Here is a 15,001-nt window from a genome sequence, read left to right on the forward strand (position 1 = left end):
GTCTTCCAAGCGTTCTTATCACCCCTTGGCAAATCAAATGTACAGCCAGTACTTCATGGAATACGAAAGAGATTATTTACTGTCTTAATCGTTGCTTTGTTATAAATTAGAATACCACAAATGTCTTTTTTCTAGTTGAAGAAAAGGCTAAAAAAGTAAATCTAGGATTTTCCTTCAGAGCATTGCTTCAGTCCGTCAAGTTACTTTGATAGGAAATCTGAGGGAAACATCTAAGCTGATCATCATATCTGGCGCTCTACGACTTCCATCGGTTACCATATTTAAATATATCTGTGGTGGATATTTTTTGAGTAGAATGGAGAAAATATGGTGGTCGTAGAGGGTGATTTAAAAGACCTCCCGAAGTCGTACTTCCTGGTTGGAATATACTCACTGGAAAACATTACGCAAAGTGTACTGATCTAAGTGGATACTATGTCCACAATGAAGTGCGTTTTTGACGTAACAAACAAGAAACTCTAAAAATGTGCTTATTCTTAATTTATTTGTTAAACAGTGAAAAAAAATCACTTACGAGTTCTTGTTCATTATTTCATCACATGATTTATGTAGATTCATAAGCTATCATCGTTCGTTTGTGCCTCAAACACGTGCAATACCTTATGAACTCAATCGTATACACAGTTTTTGTTGTTTCTTTTCTCCGCTTCCACAGACAGACCAGTGCAGTATGTCCACAGAGTTGTTTAGTTGTTTGCTGCGCATTATCTTTACATAACTGGTTGTAATCGGAGTCGCGGACGTAGCAAGCGACACCTAATTACTAGACATGCTCCTAGTCACTCAGCTGATATTATCACCTGCAGCCAATACGACCGAGCGGCACACTGCGGTACGTGCAACAGACCAACGCGTAGTGTGGAAAGTTTTGAATTCTCATTCTGCGATGTACTAAAGCCAAGAGGAGAGGCGTTCAGAGCCCCGTCCAGCCATCCAGATTTACGTTTCCTACAGTTTTTTACATCACTTAAAGTGAATTCCGATATGGTTGCTTAGAAGAAAGCCACGACCGATATCCTTCCTTCATTATCCGGCTAATGTTAGTTGTGACCAAGCCGTTGGCGGGACCTTAAAGTTTTCTTTCCTTTCTATTCTCCTATGACTTTCTGATGAATTAGCGAATCGAACATTTACCACAGAGAGCTGAAGGCCAGTGCTAAGATCGCAAGCATACGGAGTGATTGCTTTTGCAGAAGTTGCGACGCATCATGTCTCCACGATATTACTCATTTCTTTCTAGTCCACTGTCGATTCCTCATTATTTTTCAACAATTATTTTTGTTCCTTTTATTCAAAGGTCCCTTTTTACCACATGGGCCTTGTGCTAGTTGCAAAATTGACTAGGGCCTCAAAGTACTCGCAAAGCGTGCAGCAAATTATTCCAATACAGAAATGTTTTGGAAATAGGACAGAGTTCCTTTAATGACTAGAAAAGTATTTACACTCTAAAGACAACACTGGGTCTAATCGCACAAAATGTGATACTGTACGTGTATGTTACAATGGTTAAGGCATTTGTCTCATGTAATATTTAGTATTGTGTTCGAAACAGGATTTTTCTAGGAGGAGTATAGAGACCAGTATTAAACTGGTACACTTGCCTTTCAGAAAACTGATACGCAGAAATGAAAGCGTCTTTTTTTTGTTTTTCTTGTTTTTTGTAATCACGTAGTCGTTTTATTATTACTTTCTTCGTGATCTAATGATTACATCACAGCCTAGAGAAGTGACTGTAGAGGTTACTATTGTGCAGGAACAATCGTCACTAACGCTTGTATCACGAAAGAGAGGTGAACAGCGTAGTACGGGTGCCAAGTAACTATATACACATGCATAAAAGTCGGTCTTCATTGTGCGTCAATAGTCTCGATCCATACCGATACAGATCAACGTCCTAAAAAGCAACTTATGACAGCATAATTCTGTAATTCCCAGTTTCAAGCAATTAGTGATAGTATCAGAAATAATGCATATCACATTAATATCGCTTATAGTTGACCTGTACACAGGAAACACCACGGAATTGGTGTTCGACCATGTGCGGCCCTATGTTAATGCCTCATTTCAGTTCACTTCTCTCCGTCGACACGTTCTGAAAATATTTATGATTTTAAGATTTTGTACCTATATCAACAAACCGTCGGATGCTAAACTGGTGGTCGTACAAAGCTAGGACACTCTTGTGTTAGGGATACGAAATGTTTCGTTACTGTAAATATGGATGCAAAAATGTTATACAAGTGCATCACCAAATAATAATGCTTGCCAGACAGATACTTAGAAAAAAAGTAAGTTCACGAAAATTCATGTATCCATCTATCGGCTTTGCAGTTACAAATCAATCTGATGGGCTGTATTAAAGTCAAAATACGAGGGCTGTTTGGAGAGTAAGGTCCGATCAGTCGCGGAGTGGAAACCACATTGAAGTTCCGATGAAGCTTTGCACAGATGTGTTGGGTAGTGTCTTTATTATGCCTGTCGATGGCGTCACGTCGCTCTTTTCAGTTATGACAACGCAGTAAGCACGTAAAAGTTTCTAGAAAATAGTGTCTTCCAAAAAGCAGGACTGCCTGCTCAGAAATTTCGCCTGATTTAATGCAGCCCACGTAATGGGACTGTCACGCATTTCCTTGTCCATCACAATTATTGGCCGCAGACTTCAGGGGCATTGAAGACATTCCTGCAGCTTTTTCGATGGCAGGTGTTTGATGACCCACCACACAGACATCTCTGCTGACATACACCGCTGGCTATAAAGACAACATTTTGGCACAGACAACGAGTTGTAGACCAGCGTAGAAAATTGTCGGTAAGCACAGGCGACTTCCTTATATGACGAGGGTTCAAATGGCTCTGAACACTGTGGGACTGAACTGCTGAGGTCATCAGTCCCCTAGAACTTAGAATTACTTTAACTTAATTAACCTAAGGACATCACACACATCCATGCCCGAGGCAGGATTCGAGCCTGTGACCGTAGCGGTCGCGCGGTCCCAGACTGTAGCGCCTAGAACCAGTCGGCCACTCCGGCTGGCATGACGAGGGTATTGGAAGGTTTGTAAAACGCTACGACAAATGTCTAAGTCGCAGCAGCGACTATGTGGAGAAGTAGCTGGAAGGTGTAGCTAACTGTTCCTGATAAAACGGGTTTGATTTTCTCTATGGTTTCCGTTTCGTGACCTATCGGACCTTAATAAATGAATAACCCTCGTATTAGAGCAACCTTCACCTCAACGTAAAAAGTGTTACCAATGGAAATGCGTTTATTTTTATCTAAATTAATTTATATGATTTATCATTATTTAAGGTTTACACAAAAATCATTAACACACATATTGTATGCTTTCACTGCCGTTATTTACACCTTTCGTGAATTTTGTTTCATGGGCATTAGGCTGTGGTTCAAGGCTTATTCCTGTGACTAACGTTTCGTGTCCTAATGCTGGAGAAATCATCAGAGACTACGAAGACTCAAATGGTAGTTTCAAACTTAAACAAAGTCAGTAAACCGGTCAGCTTATACGTAACCACGCAACGATTCCGTTGTGAAGTTATCAAACCGCTGCTCAATATCGCGGAGTCGTGTCGACATGTGTTACGGAGCTTATCGTGGGAAGCTCTTTGATTTATATAGACTAAGGCCCACAACTTTTCTAGCCTCAAACGTTTTTCTTTTCTGTTAAAGGTGTTTTTGTACTTATACATTTCTATGGCCTCGTTGTACAGCCTAGCGTTGTAATGACTGCATCTTGATAAAGCCATAGGATATATAATGAATTTGGTGGTGCCCTGGTCACAGTGTATGATCTGCTACTGCCGATTTATACGTGTTTTCCAGACGACACTTTCTCTTGCGTTAATGCTTTTCTTTTATTCTTCTATTCTTTTGATGCGATCCGTGACTGTTGTTAAGAATGGGAGGAAAGCTTCCCTTTATTAGGTTCTTTTTTACCAGATGCTCCAGATCTTTTAGGATACAGCGCCCTATTTATCACTTTGTCGGTGTAACTTTCTTCTGATAGTAGAATTTTAATGATCGAGCTCTTCCTCCAAGCACTGTGACTCAGTCATTCCCTTAGCTCAGTCCACCAATCACTTACCTTTCCTGTTTGGGATGATGATCATAAATTTGGGACAATATCTATCCGTGAGAGTGGACTTTCTGCCCTAAAGTTTCGTTGGGTTTTCTAACTACTTCTACTTAAAAAACTGGCGCTTTTAATGATGAAGTATTGTGGTAACTAACGAGGAAATATGCGACTTCCGAATCATGCCGGGTTCCCGTTGCAAACTGCTTCCTCGTGAAAGGTTTCGTCTCCGAGAGCGCGACCTTGCGAGTGTTGAGCTGGATGCAGTGACTCATGTTTGACAGCCCTTCTGGTGAAAGAATGGATGAAGCCTGGACGGTGATAAACACTTCTTTCCTGAATAGCAAAAGACGTCACCACCAAGTCTAAAATTACAGTCCAACTTACAAACTGAAAACACGTTTCAGATCGTATTTAATACGATAACATCTTTTTAAAAGGTTATGTGAGACACTATTACTTCACAAAAACATAGGTTTCAATTGCGAGATTAAAGTAAAAGTGATAATAACACAACACTAGCTACTGTGTATTTGCTTACGCCTGATCAATCTTGGAAATAGAAAAAAATAGTGGCAGTGATACGGCTTATCAGTGTATTTGGTGTGGCCGTCAGGTTTGCGGTAGTTATATGAACAACAAATAATACTTTGTGCGCAGCCAACAGAAAATAACCATAAATATTGTCATAACATACGTCCTCGAGGCATTTACATAAGACTCGTTGTCACATAAATAACGAGTTAATGACTAGAGCAAAATAGCTGACTAAAATTGCCAGTTCGGAAACAATATTTGCTGGCACTTACAAGGGAACCTGCCCATCGCACCCCCCTCTGATTTAGTTATAAATTGACACAGTGGATGGGCTTGAAAAATTGAACACAGATCAATCGAGAAAACAGGAAGAAGTTGTGGGGAACTATGAAAAAATAAGCAACATAAGCAACATTATGGACAACTTGAACTGAGGGGCACCGTGGTCCCGTGGTTAGAGTGAGTAGCTGCGGAGCCAGAGGTCCTTGGTTCGAGTCTTCCCTCGAGTGAAAATTTTACTTTCTTTAAAAATTTACTTCCTTTATTTTCGTAAAGTTACGATCTGTCCGTTCATTCATTGACGTCTCTGTTAACTGTAATAAGTTTACTGTCTGTGTTTTGCGACCGCACCGCAAAACCGTGCGATTAGTAGACGAAAGGACGTGTCTCTCCAACAGGAACCGAAAACATTTGATCGCAAGGTCATAGGTCAACCGATTCCTCCACAGGAAAACATGTCTGATATATTCTATACGACACTGGTGACGGCATGTGCGTCACATCACAGGAATATGTTGTCGACCCACCTAACTTGCACACTTGGCGAATGGGTAAAAAGATTCTTCTACCTTGCCCGATTTAGGTTTTCTTGTGAATGTGATAAACACTCCCAAAAAAGTGATGAAAACATAAGAGTTTGTCACATAAACTGCAACAAATAAATGCAACAGTTTCACAGTCGCACAGTTTTCCCTGTGCTCTGTCAAAACATACGTTTTTTACGTTTTCAAATGTTTCCGTGTGTAGATCGTCAAATCCTGCATATGTCCAAGCAAATCTGAACATGTCCTGGAATTTTGGAGAGCGAAGTTGATTATGTGTGAGTGCCTGAACTTTGATAATTGTCTGAAAATAAAAAATTAAACTTTTCACTCGAGGGAGGGCTTGAACCAAGGACCTTTCCTTCCGCAACTGTTCACGCTAACCACAGGACCACGGCGCTCGTAAGCTTACACTCTTCTTGATGTTGCATATCTTGCACATGGACTACTCAGTTTGTATATTTTGTTTAATTTTTTCATAGTTCCACACAACTTCTTCCTGTTTTTTCGATTGATCTGTGTTCAGTTTTTCAAGGCCTATCCCTCGGCCAACTTATAACTAAATCTGAGAGGGGTACGATGGGGAGGTTCCCTTGTTAGTATCATGTACCAGGACGTTTTTTCTTTCTAGCTACTCGTATATTGTACCAACCGACGATCTGCACTCGGAAAGGCATATTCTTAGTAACACCAAGGTCACCAAATATGTTCCTCTCATGTCCATGATTATGCATTTCAGTTTGCGAGTTATTTTCCTAGGTGATCGGGGATGTTGGGTTTTCGATGGCTGGAGTGGGAAGTTCGTAGAAATGGAGGCTCGCATCTGGATCAGTATCTGTGAGTTAAATGCTCTACACTGAAGTTTACTGAACTGGGAAACAGTAGTTTGCAATAAGGCAGTTGCAGAACGTTAGACTAACGCTTATAAACAATTCAAATCCAAAATTATGACAGGTGACTGAGATGAACTTTATACCACAGATTAGGTCGGATGCCAATATACAAATGAGGAGCGTCCCAGAATAGTGTATTTTTTCTGAATATCAATGTAGTGTGAAGCTTCCCCTTATCCTACCCAGCCCTCATCCGCTCCCTATGCACTAGAACTTAAACATCTAAAACATGTGGCATCAAAGAGCAACTGGCTATACTACTGGGGAATTTCCATACACGTGGTTTTCTGTGCGAGTATCAGTAGTTGTTGGAGGATTTGACGAAAACGCAACCATCCAACCAAGTCCAGCCACAATTGATACTTACAGGCTTGGGAAGCAAAGACACACTTCGTTTTCTGTTTGTTGACGGCACACGTGTCTACATCTACATCTACATCTACATCTACATCCATTCTCCGCAAGCTACCTGACGGTGTGTGGTGGAGGGTACCTTGAGTACCTCTGTCGGTTCTCCCTTCTGTTCCAGTCTCGTATTGTTCGTGGAAAGAAAGATTGTCGGTATGCCTCTGTGTGGGCTCTAATCTCTCTGATTTTATCCTCATGGTCTATTCGCGAGATATAAGTAGGAGGGAGCGATATACTGCTTGACTCCTCGGTGAAGGTATGTTCTCGAAACTTCAACAAAAGCCCGTACCGAGATACTGAGCGTCTCTCTTGCAGAGTCTTCCACTGGAGTGTATCTATCATCTCCGTAACGCTTTCGCGATTACTAAATGATCCTGTAACGAAGCGCGCTGATCTCCGTTGGATCTTCTCTATCTCTTTCATCAACCATAGCTGGTACGGATCCCACACCGGTGAGCAGTATTCAGGCAGTGGGCGACCAAGTGTACTGTAACCTACTTCCTTTGTTTTCGGACTGCATTTACTTAGGATTCTTCCAATGAATCTCAGTCTGGCATCTGCTTCACCGACGATTAATTTTATATGGTCATTCCATTTTAAATCACTCCTAATGCCTACTCCCAGGTAATTTATGGAATTAACTGCTTCCAGTTGTTGACCTGCTATATTGTAGCTAAATGATAACCGATCTTTCTTTCTATGTATTCGCAGCCCATTACACTTGTCTGCATTGAGCTTCAATTGCCATTCCCTGCACCGTGCGTCAATTTGTTGCAGATCCTCCTGCATTTTAGTACAATTTTCCGTTGTCACAACCTCTCAATATACTACAGCATCATCCGCAAAAAGCCTCACTGAACTTCAGATGTTATCCACAAGGTCATTTATACATATTGTGAATAGCAACGGTCCTAGGACACTCCCCTGCAGCACACCTGAAATCACTCTTACTGTCTTACTTTCACAGTGTATTTTCTCTGAATATCAATGTAGTGTCAAGCTTCTCCTTAACCCTCCCACCCCCCACCCGCTCTCTACGCGCTGGAACCTAAACACTGTGAAAGGTGATATAAACGAGTTTTCGGATAGAGCAGTAGCTAACGTCATTTCGTTTCTTACAGAAAATCAATTGTTGCCTAGCTACAAGAAAACACAGCGCATTCGATTTCTGACACAGCACTTGTAGATATTAATTTTGACCGTCTCTAGGTGATCAAATAATTAGTGAAGTAGAACACTTTGAATTCTTGGGACTGAGAATAGATCAGACTCTCTCTTTGAAGGATCGTATTCGCATTCACAAAAAGTGCAGCTATCTTTGCTATAAAAATAATCTCCCAAGTAGACGACACTGCAGAGAGAAAGCTTAGTTTCTCTATGTACATTCACTCTATTACATCCTGTGATATATTTTGGGAAAATTTTGACCATTCACAAGAAATATTATTTGTCCAGAAAAGGGCAGTCATGACGATCTGCAGTTTCAGTTCGTAAAGTTAGTGTAGATCTTTGTCCAAACATCTTAGAATTCTGCCGTACCTACACACATACTTCTGTATACAATTTGTGGTTAATAATAAGGACTTATGCAAAAGGAATTTTCACACTGGCTCTGTGATGAACAGACGGAAAATGATTTGTATATGGACAACAATTCTTTAGCCACTGCACAAAATGGTATGCACTAATATACAGAATTGGTTTTCTGTGGGCTTCCAGCAGAACTGGAAAGTTTGAATCATAAACCCCACACTATCAAACCGTTGAAAGGCTACCTTTTCCCACACTTCTTTTATTAAGTCATGGGTGTTCCTCGCTTAGTTTAGAGACCTGGACTGTTTATTTATCATCGTGGTATTATTAATTTCTTTGTAATTTTTAAAATTTTACTGTTTCCTTTCCTGGTTTTTAAAACGTCATATCGGCTTTCCTGTAATGTTCTGGTGACTCATTCCTTGACGAAACTACTTTGGCTCAGATGATTCCACGAAACCCGATAAACTAAATTAAATTACGAAGATCTTCAGTCTTTGTTTGACGTGGCTCGATATTGTCTAGCTGAAATATGACATGTTCATTTCTCTGGAGCAGTGTCAGCCCCTAAGGTTCTAAATTCCCCATGAAGTAACAGTTACTGTTCAGACTGGAATCAGCACTAGAAACTGACAACAAACGCTGTTTCGAATGACATGCCGATTTACGAAATTTAGACTGTGCCCACTGGAGCGCCTAACGATGAAGGCTGCTAGAGTATGGTTACCACGCTAACATCCAGCACGTATGCGGCCAACTCTCTAAGACAGATTGAAGGTGGATTAACCAGAAAACCGCGTTTTGCCACACAATGTGTTCATACGCACTTGTAGTCAGTAGTGCTTCACTGTGGAAGCGAATGTAACAACTCGAGTGCTATCACTCTTAACCGAAGGAGTCAAGTTCAACAGTCGACGTAGACGGGCACACCCTTCGCAGTGCTCAAGTGGCGAGCCAGCATTCTGGACAAGGCCATCAGGCCCATTTCGTCCATGACAGAAAAACAGAAGTCGGCCTATGTTTTGGTCACGGTGCATAGTCCCATACCTAAGCTTCACTATGTACATCCCTCCCTAAACACTTGTTTATACACATATTGCTGTCATAATGGCGTGTTTCCTACAAACAAAAATATCACTATACGTCAAATTCTTGTATCGGAGACTGAGTGTTTTGGATGTTTCTAAATTATATACATGTTGATATTATACACTTTGACACTGACGTGACAAACCTTCGCTTGCTTCCACGTTTCCACATCGTTTGACAGCTCGTCACTCGAGAAACTTGGCGTAACACTCACGTTATTGGTCTCACAAAAGATGGACCTCCTGGTCTACATGTATGACGTCTCTCTACAGTCTTAATCACTGGGTGATAGTAGACCTATTTAAGTATCGTATGAGTATCGGTTTTTCCGGATCCTTCTTTCTTGTTACTTTATTGTTTAGAATTATTTGTGCACATAAATGTATAAATTTTATGTAGGGAAGACACGAACGATGCTGTTATTGAAGGTAAATCTTCAGGAATAGCTTCAAAAAAATGCGATCACTTACTTTTTACGTACTGTCTGAAGATTTTGGTAAATTTAAACTCTTGACTGTGAACTCACAAATGTGTAATGAAATAACTGAATGTGATACTGCATTATCCTTATCACCTCTATAGCATACGGTATTCAGAATGCAAACGATGAAAGCTGCACCGTTTCTTCGTATGTGATCTTGGTAGAACGTCCCTAAAAATGAATGTGTCCTATTATGCTATTAGATGTTAACCATCTCTCTTTCCTGCCACTTTCCTCCCTCACACCAGCTTCCTTGCCTGTTGCTTTAGTGATTAGGAGGAAGCAACTAAATCATGGTCCAATAAAAATTATATAACATTGTGCAACTGAGTAACGACTTGCCGGCCGAGGTGGCCGAGCGGTTCTAGGCGCTACAGTCAGGAACCGCGCTACCGCTACGGTCGCAGGTTCGGATCCTGCCTCGGGCATGGATGTGTGTGATGTCCTTAGGTTAGTTAGGTTTAAGTAGTTCTAAGTCTAGGGGACTGATGACCTCAGATGTTAAGTACCATAGTGCTCAGAACCATTTGAACCATTTTTTAGTAACGACTTATTAGCAAACAACTGTTGCAAAGTGTCTTGGGGGAGTGGATATCGCATACTGATACGTTCCACGTGATTTAACTCTGACATGATTCAACACTGAAGGTTTCTCCAACTGTTTGTCATTGTCCGAGCTGTGCTGAAAATACCTTAGGAATTCTTGGAATATCTTTGCATAAATGGTGAGATGCTTTCATAATTTACAATGACAATCTTTTATTTCTAAAAAAAAGTTAACTGGTTCAACATTAATTTTCACAATCACAGCAGCAAAATCACAACAACAAACAGTGATCCTCAAACACACAATAGTTTGAGATCAAAGATGCTCTCATCTGTGAAGGAACTGTAGTAATCATTAGTGACAAAAGAAAAATATTACTCTCTCCCACTACTCACAGATACACGTGGAAGACATGCCTTTCTCTTAATTAAGATTCACTACTGTAAAACACTGGTGACAGAGCAGAGAAGTAGCACTGCCTAACGCGGAACTGAGAGCCTATGAAGCAGTTATTAAATTCAAAATTCACTGCGAAGCGTAATAACAACACAACCTGCTTGTCTATCACAACTGAGATAAAGTAAGGCCGGCCGGAGTGGCCGAGCGGTTCTAGGCGCTACAGTCTGGAACCGCGCGACCGCTACGGTCGCAGGTTCGAATCCTGCCTCGGGCATGGATGTATGTGATGTCCTTAGGTTAGTTAGGTTTTAGTAGTTCTGCGTTCTAGGGGACTGATGACCTCAGATGTTAAGTCCCATAGTGCTCAGAGCCATTTGAGCTAATGTAAACGCAATTGAAAACGATAAATCACAAAACCAACACATTCTGATACCCTTCTCCCAAGACCATACAGAAATGCTCAGACGAGCACGTATGCTAACGAAACCAGTTCAGCCAGAAGTGATTCGAAAACACTACTGCTACCGAAAAACACTCCTCTGTCATTAAGAGTTGGAGAGGTTGGAAGCGGGCGGTGGGGACGAGTCCTTGCTCTGTGTCACCTGGGTGACAGAGAGGGGCGTTGTGAATTTCTCACTTCGGTTCTAACTTTCTTGTTCTTGTTTGAGCTTGTCTCCTACCCTGGTGTATCTACCAACTCGCTGCACAGAGAGCGGTCGCTCCAGTTAAAAAAATAGGGGTGAGGTTCATTGGGTTTGCAGTGGACCACTTTCTGGCCTCAGGTTTTGCTATTTTCTATCCTTTTCATGGTCAAATCACCTCACTGTCGTGTCTAAACCGACGTTGACTACGGAACCGTCCCTTTGTTTAAAAATCATTGGAGTCTGAGAGATCGTTGGGTTTGAAATTCCCAGCCTCTGTGCCTGTTATGGCCCATTCCTGCTCCGCCTTTGTGCTACAGTAATTTTCATACGCCCACACAATCGTTCAACGGCACTCACTCATGTAACAGAGGATAAAAGAAATTAAAAGTAGCATACCTAGGAACACAAGAAATAAGACGCCTAGCTTAGCCGATGTTCTCCCCAGAGGCTTTAATACAGTCTTGTCAGAGTAAAAATTTACGTGTCATAACACAGGATAGAGGGAAGACAGTTGGCTAGAGGTCAGTCTGCAATTTCCGAGCGGTTAGGAGAAAATACAGAAAGTCAAACTTCCGGTGGAGAGGTGGATTTTGGGACTCGATAGGATGCTCTCAGAAGGAGGCTCAAGGATACTCGGGAGTCTGATTAACACCATTTATCTGCAGTCCAACTACTACACATTTTATATCCTCTAGACTTCAGCCGTTATCAATTATTTTGCTACCGAAATAGTGAAACCCACTTGTTACTTTAAGTGTCTCGTTATCTAAACTAATTCCGCCAGTATCACCTAACTGAATTCGACAGAATTCCACTGTACTTGTTTTGCTTTTATTGATGTTCATCTTATATCCTCCTTTCAAGACACAGTAAATTCCGTTTGACTGCTCTTGTAAGTGATTTGCTGTCTCTGACAGAATTACAATCTCGTCAGCAAACCCCTTAAACTTTTTATTTCTTCTCCTTCAACTTTAATCCCTGCTCATTTGTATGGAGTGTAGCCATGTATGGAAGTGAAAGATGGACGATAAATAGTTTAGACAAGAAGCTTTCGAAATGTGGGCAGCGCGGGATAGCCGAGCGGTCTGGGGTGCCTTGTCACGGTCCTCTCGGCTCCCTCCGTCGGAGGTTTGAGTCCTCTCTCGGACATGGGTGTGTGTGTTGTCCTTAGCGTAAGTTAGTTTAAGTTAGATTAAGTAGTGTGTAAGCTAAGGGACCGATGACCTCAGCAGTTTGGTGCCATAAGACCTTAACATATATTTTCACACATTTTTCGAAATGTGGTGCTACAGGAGAATGCTGGAGATTAGATGGGTAGATCACATAACTAATGAGGAGGTACTGAATAGAATTGGGGAGAAGAGAAATTTGTGGCACAACTTGACTAGAAGAAGGGATCGGTTGGTAGGACATGTTCTATGGCATCAAGGGATCACCAACTTAGTACTGGAGGGCAGCGTGGAGGGTAAAAATCGTAGAGGGAGGCCAAGAGATGAATACACTAAGCAGATTCAGAAAGATGTAGGTTGCAGTAGGTACTTGCAGATGAAGAAGCGTGCACAGGGTAGAGTAGCATGGAGAGCTGCATCAAACCAGTCTCTGGACTGAAGACTTCAACAACAAAACTTTTTCTTTGGTATCCTTAACTGCTTGCTCAATGTACAGGTCGAATATCATCAGCGATAGGCTACAACCCTATTTCACTCCCTTATCAGTCACTGCTTCTCTTTAAACTGCCGTCTGGCTTCTGTACATGCAGCAAACAAAAATTCACTCCCTGCATTTTACCCCTGCCAGCCTCAGAATTTCAAAGAGAGTATTCCAGTCAACATCGTCAAAATATTTCTCTAAATCTACAAATGCTATAAACATAGGTTTGCTTTTCCGTAACCTATCTTCTAAGATATGTCATACGGCCAGTGCAGCCTGCTTCCACCAGTTTTTCCATTGTTCTGTCAAGAATTCGTGTTAGTGTTTTGCAAACATGACTTATTAAACTGATCGTTCGGAATTATTAACACCTGTCAGCATCTGCTTTCTTTGTAGTTGGAATTATTTCATTCTTTTTGAAGTCTGAGGGCATTTCGTGTTTCTCATACATCTTACACACCAGAGGGAAGAGTTCTGCTGTGAGTGGCTCTCCGAAGGCTATCAGTAATTATGACGGAATGTGTCTACTCCCGGAGCGTTGTTTCACTTAGATCTTTCCGTGTTCTGTCAAATTCTTCTTGCAGTAGCATATCTCTCATCTCATGTTCATCTACGTCTTCTTCAATTTCTACAATATTGCCTTCATCTCCCTTGTATAGACCCTCTATTTACAACTTCCATCTTTAAGGTTTCCCTTCTTTCCTTAGGACTGGTTTATCATCTGAGCTCTTGATATTCATACAGCTGCTTCTCTTTCCCCCAAAGTCCTCTTTACCTGTAGGCGGTATCTATCTTTCCCATGGTGCGTCGAAACCGTTACATTTCCTGCTTAGCCATTTTGCACTTTCTGTCAATCTCATTTTTAGACGTTTTTATTGCCTTTCACCTGCTTCACTTGCTGTAGTTTTATATTTTTCCCTATTATCAATTAAATTCAGTATCTCCCGTGTTATCCAAGGATTTCTACTACGCCTTGTCTTTTTACCTATTTGATCCTCAACTGCCTTAACATTTCATCTCCCAAAGTTATCCATTCGTTAACTACTGTATTCTTCTCCCCTGTTCTACTTAATCATAGCCTAATACTCCTGGCCGAGCGGTTCTAGGCGCTTTAGTCCGGAACCGCACGATTGCTACCGTCGCAGGTTCGACTCCTGCCTCGGGCATGGATGTGTGTGATGTCCTTAGGTTAGTTAGTTAAGTAGTTCTAAGTTCTAGGGGACTGATGACCTCAGATGTTAAGTCCCATAGTGCTCAGAGGCATGTGAGCCTAATACTCCAGCCGAAACTCTCAATAACCTTTTGTTAATTCGAATGATCCAGGTCCTATTTTTCTGCAGTTCTTTTAGTTTTAATCTACAGTTCATAACCAATAAATTGTGTTCAGAGTCCCCATCTGCCCCTGGAAATGAAAAATCTCAAAAAGGTAGGAAATTAAGGGGTTTGGACCTGGATAAGTTGAAAGAACCGAAGGCTGTTGAGAGTTTTAAAAACAGCATTAGGCAACGATTGAATAGAACAGGGGAAAGGTACACTGCAGAAGACGAATAGGTAGCTTTCAGAGATAAAATAGCGAAGGCAGCAGAGGATCAAATAGACAAAAAGATAAAGCGCTGTAGAAATACTTGGATAACATAGGAGTTGCTGATTTTAATTGATGAAAGGAGGAAACATAAAAAAGGAAAAAAACGTACGTCCTGTTAGTAACATTTCCCACAGAAACTCAAATAGCTATGGAATAACACTAATAACCTTAAACACTGTGACTGGTTGTGGTACATACATATCCAGTCAATTCAAAAAGTTTCAGAGCTGGATTAATAAAAAATTGAAGAATCGTTAAGTTGTTTGTTTTAAGGCTTCAGGTGTTCTACACAGTCTCCGGTCATT

This window comes from Schistocerca serialis, chromosome 3, assembly GCF_023864345.2.
Source record: "Schistocerca serialis cubense isolate TAMUIC-IGC-003099 chromosome 3, iqSchSeri2.2, whole genome shotgun sequence".
Classification (NCBI taxonomy): domain Eukaryota; kingdom Metazoa; phylum Arthropoda; class Insecta; order Orthoptera; family Acrididae; genus Schistocerca; species Schistocerca serialis.